At 43.5% G+C, this 12,735-nt stretch overlaps 1 protein-coding gene across 1 annotated transcript in view; it reads right to left on the bottom strand.

The window, feature by feature from the left end:
* LOC144753380 (SPARC-like) overlaps positions 1–12,735 on the bottom strand; it is a 1,082,362-nt gene that overhangs the window by 1,018,790 nt on the left and 50,837 nt on the right. The window lies entirely within an intron of this gene.

Here is a 12,735-nt window from a genome sequence, read left to right on the forward strand (position 1 = left end):
TGGAAGCATTAGGAACAACCCCTCAGGAAATATGAAACTAGTGAGGAAAGCCGAACTCAACGCCATGATGGCTGCGAGACAGCTCGGCTCCACCGATCACCCCGCCAAATTAACGACAAACCCTAGGCAAATATTAGAAATATACAACACTATAGCAAAGTAACAGGTTAAAAAGTTTTTATTTGAACAAAAATATATTAAACAACTATTTACATGGCAAAGGGCTGCAACAACAAACCCACAATGCATTTTGCCGTCTGCTTGACGCCGTTCCTGTCCCTCCTTCCCCAAAGTAGCAATGTTGGGCTGCTTTGGGCTACTTTCTAGTAGGTTTTTGGGCATCAGAAAGTCTACAAAAGCCGTTGGCGGCTGCCTGGGGTGGAGAACCATTACGCGAATAGTCCGGAGGCGACACCACGCGCCAAGGCCTGTCCCCAGGATGAACCAAGGGACCCGTTCCTGGGGCCGTGGCAAAGAGCGGCCGGCCGCCATCGGCCGGAGAAGGCATGGGCCCGACCCGGAATGTACTGGTCCTCCCATTCCCTTCTTCTCCCGGCGCCTCGCAGGCCACGGAGGGGGGGATGTCTTGCATATGCCTCCGACCCCCCCCCCCTCTTCTTCATCGGCTGGTCCGGCCATAACAAATGTCAGCGAGACGCCGTGGGGTGCACTGGGAGGGAGAGACGGCGCGGACGAGCCTCTCCCGCCTCCCCAGGTGGAGGCCCCTCAGCTGCACCCCCAACGCTCCACACACCCGGCAAAGGGTTCGTCCACTCTTGCAGTATAGGGACGGTCCACACACCCGGCAAAGGGTTCGTCCACTCTTGCAGTATAGGGACGGTCCACACACCCGGCAAAGGGTTCGTCGAATCTTGCAGTATACAGACGCTCCACTCACCCAGCAGGGTCTTGTCCACTGTGGCGGTGCTACGACGCCTCACCCAGCAGGCTGGAGTCCGTCTGCTCATTTGACCCAGTGACTGCCGGTAGCTGCAGAACTCCTAAAAATGGCGGTCGACTTTGCAGGAATGGGCCTGGCGTGAAAAGATTGGCCTGGTCGCCTGTCAACCAGAAAATGGGCCCCTGTCCAGAGGCGTTCTCCTCAGCTTTGAAGATTCTACGAGAGTTGCGGAGGGCCCTCGACCTCCGCGGGCCCCCAACCGCCCCCCATGGGAAATGACTGACATGATCGCCCGCAGAACGACCAAGACGTAGCCACAAGACGTCGGCGCCCTCATGCTGGCGCCAGCCTCAGTTTGAATGACCAAGAATCCTGCAGACTACTGATTTGATCAGTTCCGGTGGAACACCAGTATGACCCGGTAGGAAAGATTGTTGCCCCCTCCCTTTTCTTTGATTAATGGTTCATGTCACCGGTCCCTTCTGTTGCCTCTTAGCGGAACTTCTGGACTGCTGAAAGAGATTCTGGTCCAACCCCGAGTTGGGGGGAGACATTTTGACTATACTTGGACCCGCCTGACCCCAACCAAAATGGCGCCGGTACAAACGAAACTCGCAATTCCCCGTTGTGTTCCGGATGCTCAGACTTGATATCATGAGATATGTATGCAGTTTTCGAAGCACATGGCGGGAGGGGATGAGTATTGCTTGAACATTCGGACAATGAATTGATATTAAGTTCTGACGCATCATTGATTACAGTATTATTGAAAGTTCGAATTTTTGACACTGATGATACTTGCCCACAATGAATTCTCGATATGATTTTATTTTCACTTATCGTACCTTGATGAAATAAAACGACCACCGACTCAGTTATGTTTTCCTCAGATAAATATGTCCTCATGTACAGTTCCAGTCTGCTCCGTGGCTGGCTCACGTGGTTGCAGGCCTGCATTTGTACGTCAACATTTTTTTAAATAAAGATTTTGTGAAAAACAAATATAGTCGTAGCTCTTGGATTGGTAAGTTCGAATACATAGCCATTGTTTCCGACCTACGTAAAATACAGGCGAAATAAAGCAAGTCGATTACTGAAAGGTTAAAAAGCAAAGTACCTAGAAATATTGAAAATGTGAATGGTCCAAGTTTGTTGCGTGTATTTTTTTTACTTTTGTGCAACATAAGGCAATCGATAAAGGCCCCGGTGTTCTGGTTTACTTTGTATGCCACATATCTCAGGGAAATTGTTTCAGATGCCCCTAAACCAGACCCGGTACCACTGTAGACCACCCCGCCTCCTCGAAGGAGAACACGAGTTCACCCCACTTTACACTGACTGCCCTTTTGTTTCGACACCCCCCCCTAGACAAGATCCGCAATACCACACGTGGGCAATCTATGCAATGTGCAGTCCATCAATGATTATGCCTCCCGCACTACCAGTCCCTCTGGGCTTAAAACGCCGAGATGGAAGGGACTGCACCCCGCGGAGATAGGTCGAATACGTGGTAAGTAAAAGCCTTTTGGGTTTATGCGCGCGGATGTGTTTTAAAACGCTGCCCCCACCCCTTCTTCTTCCCCTTCTATCTGCAGGTCACATCGGAACATCGACTAAAGTATGGAGAAGACCTAAGCAACACGCCAGGGTTCCGGGGGGAAAAATGATACATTAACCATGGGGACTGCCCCGAGGACATGATGAATATGGGTGATATGAATGCACGCGTGTATGACCGGATGTGTGTAACCCGACTGGACATACGTTGCACGCGTTGACTCGATAAGAGAGATGTTTTCGTACGACTTGAGTGATGAACGAACGACCGATGGAATGGGGAAAAAGGGGGTCTGAGCATGGCACCTATACACGACGAACAATGCAACCAAGAATGACGTGCACCTACGAGTAGGTTCATACGGTAACTAAATAGGGGAAGGTTCAGGACTATTCATGGCTAAGGTTTACCAAAGTACCCTCCTCCTGGAAGACTAAGAAAATCATCAAATGTCTAAGATTTACCACCTCCCACTTACACCCTCATAGACGTGAAACTCGAAACTGCCCATTGTTCCCCCGACTGACACCCCCGTTGCCTCAGCCTGGATACCCATTCACTAATAACGATTCAAAGATTCCACCGTAAGTACTAGCCCGACCAGGTAAGTTCCCGAACAATCGACGAAAGTGTAAGTATTGGCAACAGAGGCCAACAGCAAAAGACAGCGAAACGAATTAAATAGGATACTAAGGATGCGCAGCATGCAGGAGGAAATATCTTTGGCCAAGTACTGTTCTATGTGTTGTCTTGAGTTCTGTATATAATACATGTACCCCCCGCCTGAATTCATGTGTACGTAGTATATGGATTTACGTTGTCCCTCAGTCTATGTTTCTATATAACGTGACCCTACTGTTTCGTGTTGTGTGCGCATTAAATGGCCTATTATTGTACACGTTTCTCTCTCACTCTCTCTCTTTTTCTCTCTCTTCATGTTGTACGTGTACCGAATAGTTCATTTAAAATGTGGACGACTCTCTCTCTCTCTGAGAGTCCCCCTGTTCCCCCTTCCTTTGTGTGGTAACGTCGTGCCCCGCCGGCACGAGCCTAATTGGTTTTCGAACACAAAGGTGTTCGGCAAATTGACAGAAACCAAAACAAGTGTAATTTGCCATATTACTACCTCTCCTTTCTGTAAAATGATGGAACTTGAATTGGCTATGAAGGAAAGGACAGGTTAGACGACTGAAGTCCCCTAATCTGGCCTTCTTACAGGAGGACTATATGTCAGTGGCTTTCTGTTCTCAGCTCGTTAGAAACAATGCCCAGATTACCCCACCCCTCTGCACCCAAGTACGGATGTCCAAAACGTCCCCGTTTTCTCCCGATTGGCCCCAGCTCCATAACACGAAGTATGACTGATGACCCCGATTAACTGTTGCCCCCCCCCCCCCGAGAAAAGAATGTTTAGCCATTAGTAGGAAATCAGTAAAAAAAATATAACAAATAATACATTTAAAAATTATCATTTACAAAACCTTCAAAATTCACTGAAAAACCATAGGTTTTACACACGTTATAGTTAGGAAGTAGCATTTAAAAAACCTATGAAATTCACTGAAAAAACCATAGGTTTTACACACGTTATAGTTAGGAAGTAGCATTTACAAAACCTATGAAATTCACTGAAAAAACCATAGGTTTGACACCAGTTGTAGTTAGGTGGAAATTTTACTGATATAAAACCAATGAAATTCCATGTTATAGTTAGTTGGACTCACTATAACTTGCGCGGGTAATGCACTGCTGATGACGTCACATATTACATCACTCATGACATCACTGATGACACCATCCTTGTGACACAGTGACAGACCTCCTTTCACTGTAATCTAACCCTTGAAACACATATTCAAAAATAGAAACTAACATTTTCAAAAAAATGGAGATACCCATACCAGTTACAACAACCAATTCAATAATTCCACCATCTATATACACATGCACTAATTCACCAACAGTTCTATATAGTCACTCATACATATATTCACTAATCATATGTAGTGATACACCTACACATCCTGTTACACACTGACAATCATCCAAAAGTTATTCACACACATACTCACACATGCAAATAAACTATTGAACATCCATTTATTTGCATAAACAGCTATACACACACTACCACTTTACTTCTAAGGAAACTTACACATACTTACTCTCATAAAAAATCACTTATAGAAACACATACTAATTTAAACAGGAACTCTTACAATCCCTCACTCTCACATATAGTCACTTATATACATCAATATTCACATATACTACATTAAAACATATGTAGTTACTGATAAAGACACTAATAAGACAGTCATTCACTCACTAACACAGACATATACACACTAATCCACCCATACAGTCCTTCACATATGCTGTCTTGAAAACACATACAAACAGAGACTCAGTCATTCTTGCATCTATGTACTAAGTAATACCTCCACCAAACCATGCAAACACTCATACTGATACTAAGAAAAACATCTAATAACCTATATACATACACATGTACCTACTCATCAACCCATGCAGCCACTTATACACAAAGTGAAACACTAATACATATATTTAAATATTTAAGCATTACCCAGTAATATATGTATTCACTAAGATATTCAATAATATATACATATGTAACACATATTTATTTTTCAGAAAGACACACATTCACTGGATGGTGTCATCAGTGATGTCATGAGTGATGTAATATGTGACGTCATCAGCAGTGCACTACACGCGCAAGTTATAGTGAGTCCAACTAACTATAACGTGGAATTTCATTGGTTTTATATCAGTAAAATTTCCACCTAACTACAACTGGTGTCAAACCTATGGTTTTTTCAGTGAATTTCATAGGTTTTGTAAATGCTACTTCCTAACTATAACGTGTGTAAAACCTATGGTTTTTTTCAGTGAATATATATATATATATATATATATATATATATATATATATATATATATATATATATATATATATATATATATTACCTACTGGCGGTCGCCAGTAGGTATATATAGTTAGGATTTTTTCTCTATGGGTTTTTTGAAAATTCTATGTCTAATAACTTTGGCGTTTGTGGACGGAATTGGCTGAAATTTTCAGGAAAATGGCACATTTTGTTTCTGAGCAGCCCTTGAAAATTTGGGGGGGGTTCGTCAAGGGGGGGCCGAGAAAAAAGGGGGGTCCCAAAACGTGTTTTTAACATTGAGTTTTCCATAGGGCGGTTGGCCTCACTTTTAGCCCGAACGGCTGAATGGATTTGCACGAAACTTGGCAAAATTGTAGGGACTGGTAGCCCGATGTGCCTTTTGTAGGTCTCAATATATGTGCTCCAGTGGATTTTGAGAAATTAACGTTTAAAAAAAGATATATATCTGTAACAGCGGACCGGGCAGCGTCCTAGGACGCGTACTTTTCGCGCAACGGAGCTTTGTGAAGCGAAGCTGATTGGTTCTCCGGCGTCTGTCAACATTCCAAACAGTCCGTAGCGGCCGCCATCTTGTCTCTCGGTAGGATCGAGAGACAAGAGGAGGCCAAAGCGAAGGGGCAAATGACCATAAGGGGGAATAGTAGATCCTCGCTGACCCCCTAGGTTTGATGTGGAGGTTTTAAAAGGGCCCCGCGGGGCAAAAAAAAATAATAATAATAATAATCGAACACCTGAATGGATTTGCACGAAACTTGGCAAAATATTAGGGACTGGTAGCCCGATGTGCCTTTGCTAGGTCTCAATATATGTGCTCCAGTGGATTTTGAGAAATTAACGTTCAAAAAAAGATATATATCTGTAACAGCGCTCCGCTTCGCGTACTTTTCGCGTTACGGAGCTTTGCGAAGCTGATTGGTTCTCCGGCGTCTGTCAACATTCCAAACAGTCCGTAGCGGCCGCCATCTTGTCTCTCGGTAGGATTGAGAGACAAGAGGAGGCCAAAGCGAAGGGGGAAATGACCATAAGGGGTCATAGTAGATCCTTCCTGACCTCTTAGGTTTGATGTACCATTTTGCCAAGTTTGGTGTAATTCCGTTCAGCCATTCAGGCTGTAGACGTATGTAAATGTCCTATGGAAAATTGCATGGGGAAAACACATTTGAAAGTGTTGAAATTTAGAACCAATTAAAATGTTACTTTGGTTTTGTATTTGTGTGTGATGAAAGTTAATTGGTTATGTATATATGTCAAATGAGAGGAAACCACAGCCATTTTGTGATACTACTGTCTGAGGTACATTTGTGAGGAATTTTTGGTGGTGAATTTCTGGTGTTTGATTTACACAGTACTAACACTTCTGCTACTTTTAAAAAGGTGAGTTGTTAATTTGTAAGGGGAACTATGTTGTACACTTGAAGATAATTTGAAAAATGTTTTCTGTTATTTATTTGCAGTCCTTCTGTTATACTAAATAGTTGATGAAGTTAGTTTTATATTATGTATTACTAAAAACGATAAATGAAAGTGATTATTTTTTTCTGCAATTTACAGCAAGCAATTTCAAAATAAAATGGCTCACAATGAAGAGACCGTGGCAATTTCTTTTGAATTGTCCACTACATTGATTGAAATTGAGAGCACCAATAATGAAATATTGTCACAAGGAGGACATGACTTGTATGATTCCATTAGATTGATTGAAATGGACAGCACCAAGAATGAAATATTGTCACAAGGAGATGACTTGAATGATTCCACTACATTGATTGAAATTGAGAGCACCAATAATGAAATATTGTCACAAGGAGGAGATGGCTTGTATGATTCCATTAGATTGATTGAAATGGACAGGACCAATAATGAAATATTGTCACAAGGAGGAGATGACTTGAATGATTCCACTACATTGATTGAAATTGAGAGCACCAATAATGAAATATTGTCACGAGGAGATGACTTGAATGATTCCACTACATTGATTGAAATGGACAGCACCAATAATGAAATATTGTCAGAAGGAGGAGATGACTTGAATGATTTTTTTGATCAATCTCTTGATGGCGAATTTATCGAGTGTTTGGAGACCATAGAGTTACAAGAATCATCATTGCAGACTTTTAATGAGGAGATTCCAGATGAGATGATTGAAGAGGAAATTACTGATGAGGACATGTTACTAGTTGTTTCAAATTTAGAAAATTTTGAAGAATAAATTTATATTTAGAAATCAAAAATTGTTTGAGACATTATTTATTTTTATTTTTAATTTATGAGGTTGTAGCGAAGTGATTGTAGTATAAAATGAGACTTATAGTATAGAGTGCAACATTTTTATGTTACATGGTAAGTTTACTCATATTTACTTCCCTTCTGCCACTATATTATCTCCAATGTGTATTTGACATGTCTTCTTCATCTCCGGCCTCCTTTCTCTCACTGTGTGTCTCCGATGCATCTTATCGCTGGTATTTTGTGTAATTACAGAAGAGAGTAAAATAAAATAGTTCGGAACGTGAAAAGGGGGCAAAGTAGAGTACTCCTCACCCCCTAGGCCTTTTTAGGCGGTCCCAAAAGGATCAGTTTCTGCTTTCCTGAGAGATTATGGTATGAGTTCCATATACCACAATAACTTGCATTACAACATGCAAGATATCTATCTCCTATTACCAACTTTTGGAGATATTCGCGCTAAGCGCGAATATCTCCAAAAAGTAACACCTGCCCTGAGCAGTTCTTAGCCATGTTATCCAATGGGAGGTGGATAACATGGCTAAGAGTATTAGCTCGGTAATGCATGAATATCGCTGAGTTTTTAGCGATATTCATGCATTGCGGCCGTTTATTATCGCATTTGCGATAAACCTTGATAATAGTAAGGTTTATCTTCGATAATTTCTGACGATGCTTAGTGGTAAAAAATTGGTTGGTAAGCATCGTTAGCGATAAATATCGCTTAACTTTGGTAATATGCCCCAACGTCTGTTAACGTTCGATTCGAAGGAAATGAGGAAGTGTTGAAAAACATTGTCTGCGCCATCTTGCCTTTTTTGAAATGCCACACTTTTGTCGTGCACGGCAGCCATTTTAGATGTCTTGACCAGACCCACTCTCTGCACGCTGTCGATTCGTAGCATGGCTCCTCACCCTCGCAAGCATCTTCCCCAGGCACTGGTCACCCCCGCTCTCTGTCTTATGCATGGGCAATAAACCTCCCCCCATCTGCGCTGCTCTTCCCTGAGAATCACACTGTGCCCGCCCGACACCTCCCTTTCGCCCTATTCACTACCGCACCCTGTGACACTCCTCTTCCTCTGTGTCCGATTGTCCAGGCTATCAGCTAGCCCTGCAGATGTAGTTTATGGCCCCAGCTGTAAAGAATCACCCCTCTTCAAAGGAGTTATAGTAGATCAAGGCCCACACCCGATGAGATCCGTCACACCACACGTGTTCCTACTATCTGAAAACTATCCTGTATTGTGATTGGGGAGGGGACCGAGCCTGAAGCGGAAGATTCCAGGAATGACTCTTTGTACATCAAAGTTTTTACAATTATGTGTCACATAAAAAATATATAGCACTCCAACAAAGTAGTAGGAATATAAAACTTTAATAACATATAAATATATACAACAAAACAAAAACAGTAATAGATTTATTGAAATTGACAGCACCAATAATGAAATATTCTTGTCAGTAGCGGTCTGTTGTGCGAATAGTTCCAAGGCAGCAGAACGCGCTGAAATCTGGATGTCACGAAGGTGATGTCTAGCAAGTTGCCGCCCAGCAAATAACGGCGTGGGGCGCCGCGGGGGTGAGTGAGTCCAGTAGGCACCACAGCTATTCTTACCGGCATTGCAGAATTACTGCTGGGGACAATGCCTGTGCTGGAGCAGGGTCACAGCAGAAACAAAAAGGATTCTGTTGAAGATGTTGTTGGTTTTCAATTTGAAAACAGTTCTGGTGTCAACTGCTATGCTAATGTAGTGGTTAATGTTTTGTTTTCTCTAGAAAATGTAAAAGAGGGGGAGGCAGTCCAAAGTTCCGTTAAAAGGGCAAAGGAAAGGATCGGTGGTTTGAACTATCAGTCAAAAAGGGGAGGGGGTGCAACAATTTTTCCTACCGGGTCACACTGTGCTTTCACCGGAAGTGAGGTCTGCAGGATTCTAGTAATTCAAAGTGAGGCTGGCGCCGACGTCCCGCGGATACAGTTTCGTCACTCCACGGGTGATCATGGCAGTCATTCCCCATCGGGGGTGGGAGACTCCCGCGGCTCCTCTAGAATCTTCAAGGTCGTGGAGGACTACGGTGGTGGAGTCAACCAGTGACCGGGCCATTTCTTTATGCTGGGCCCGCTCTTGCCAGGTCGACCGCCATTTTGAGAGTTCGGTAGCTACTGGCGATCGCGGGGTCAAATGAACGGACGGGCTCCACCCTGCCGGGCGAGACGTTGCAGCATGGCCACAGTGGAAGAACTCTTTTCCGGGCGCCTGGACCGCTGAGGGTGCAGCTGGGAAGCCTACACTGGGGAGGCGGGAGAGGCCTGTTCGCACCGTCTCTCCCTCCCAGTGCACCCCACGGCGTCTCGCTTGAGATTTGTTATGGCCGGACCAGGCGATGAGGACGAGGGGGGGGTCGGAGGCATGTGCAAGACATCCCCCCCCAGTGTTGTCGCAGCCATTATAAAAGAAAGAAGTGTCCCGTCCGTCTTCGGGCCGGGCTTCCGGTGGATGTCGGCCGGACGCCCCTGGCTCTGGCCCCATGAACGGGTTTCTTGGTTTATCGGCTGCAGCCGGATTCCGTCGGCCTCGGCCCCCCGACCGTTGGTGGCCGGACCGGAAGAGCATGTGGCGGGACTACCTGCAACTCTCAAGGGCCACCGCGGCCGGACTGGGAGAGAGAGGGGAGGGTCGAGGAGACATTCCCCCCCCCCTGCAACTGTTCAGCGTTGTAAAGGCAATCCCCTGGCCGGGTCCCGTTGGTCTCGGCCTCTCCTCCGGCTACACCCTACGTTAGGATCTCCTGGCCGAGGCGTGGCAGCAGGACCTGCCTTATATGGGCTGCTCCCGGCTGGGCGTAGCCGGAACCCTGCCCCACCTTGGAAGTTTCCAGAGTGGGGGCGGATGTTCTACTGACTTGCATTTTCCCTAGTCTATCGATTTTTTTGGCGTGGCAGGCGGTGGGACAGCGAGGGGTGATTTGGTTTCTCTTACTGTTTTTCTGGTCTCTCACCACTGGCATATTTTAACGTTTTCTTGTTTCTAGGACATTAATAGGTTTTATCATTACGTTATGTTATCGTTTCTTTGTTCGTTGTTTAATAAAAGTTCATGTTCATCAGTGGCCTACTGATTTTCGTTTTCCTATTCTTTTCTTTCCAGGTTGTTTCATGCTAAAGTTTCTGTTAACAGGATACAGTGATCACTTCGTTATTATTGCATATGTCCTTTTCACTAGGGGTGCTCTCTGGTCGGGCCAGATGACGTATGTCTAGTAAATGGTCCGGGTGAAACAGGTGCATCAATCAGTGGGGATAGGCATGATAGATTACAACGGGGGAGAAAGGTCCGCATTACGTACCCTTTCACTACTTGCAAAGATTTTCCTACGTTTATTTGCAAACAGGGAATACCTCCAAAAAGAACTAATTCCCAAACAGTCAATGTTCGGACAATCAATCAATCAATGAGGAATGAAATAGGTACGACGTGTTAAAGGCTTGCGTTACCTACCCTTCACTATCTGCAAAGGGAGAGAGAATATTCCTATTCTTCCTCGTTTGCAGGTAGAGAAGATCCTTAAGAGAATTAACATCGAACAATTCAATGCTCGATTGAAACAATCAACAAGGGGTACTGTGAACACAAATGAACGCCGCTTATGTACATACGCATTGCTATTTTCAACAGGTTGTTCCTAATGTTTCTATTTTAGCGAGGTCAAAAAGAGATCCCATTAGTGGCCTACTGATTTTGCTCGATTCCTTTTGTTTTTTTACACGATTTTTCGCTATCTGCAAAGACTAAACAGAGTATTGCGACTCTGTGCTTGTTTGTAAATAGAGAATGAACCAAAGAGAACAATCAATCAAATGGAGAGAGAAGCAGGCACGACGGATTACAAAGGGGGAAAGGGCTGCGTTAACTACCCTTCACTATCTGCAAAGAGAGAGTACTCCTAATAGAAATGAGGGGTGGGGGGCAGCAATCAAAGCAGATCAGTGTGCATAAACACGAAAAAAAAAATTCTTACCACGTACTTGACATTCGACAGCTTATGATATTTGCTATTAAAAAACCATTGAAATTCACTGAAAAAACCATAGGTTATAGACCATATATAGTTAGGAATTAGCATTTACAAAACCTTGAAAATTCACTGAAAAAACCATAGGTTATAGACCATATATAGTTAGGAATTAGCATTTAAAAAACCTTATTTTACTCACACAAAACCATTGAAATTCCATATATAGTTAGTTGCACTAACTATATATTGCGCACCCGCAATCCACTGCTGATGATGTCACATATTACATCATTCATGACATGGTCAGTGACATCACTGATGACATCACTGATGACATCTCAAATGACATCACTGATGACATCTCATTTGACATCAATGACCACATCACTGATGATATCATTCATGTGACAATACAATGCATCTCCTCACATTTTAATATAACCTCTGTTTCACCCAGTGTTAAAAACAGAGTATAATTTTTGAAACCATTGACACACCAATACTAGTTACTACATACGTACTCACTGATTCCTACGTCTACACACACATTCACTCATTCACCCATACAATCATTCATACATACAATCACTCATGTTTACAACACAATCATATGCACTCATACACCTATACAGACACTCACACTCTGCCACTCATCCATGGAGTTACTCACACACCTAGTCAGTCCTGTAAAGAATCAATCACACTTCCATTTTCTACTCTATACAGTTAAACATAGAGCACCTTACGTTTTCAACCATATACTAACACATACTTACTCTCTTATACAATCATTGATACAAGTACACATTGATCTGTACAGAGTCACACACCTGCCATCCAGCCACACACACACTCAGTCTCCCATGCAAATACTTGGGCAATCAATCAATAACCCATATAGTTACTCATATAGCTACTGATCAACACATGCAGCAGTTTACAGAACAACAGACATAATGATGCACAAATTAAGACAGTTTAGTCACTAACCCATGCACTCAGTGAGACACATTTAATCACTCACTCATACATTCAGTCATGCACCTACTAAATCCTTCGTCCAGACACTTATACATCCACTCATTCTTCAATAT

Source organism: Lissotriton helveticus, chromosome 5_1, assembly GCF_964261635.1.
Source record: "Lissotriton helveticus chromosome 5_1, aLisHel1.1, whole genome shotgun sequence".
Taxonomy (NCBI): Eukaryota; Metazoa; Chordata; class Amphibia; order Caudata; family Salamandridae; genus Lissotriton; species Lissotriton helveticus.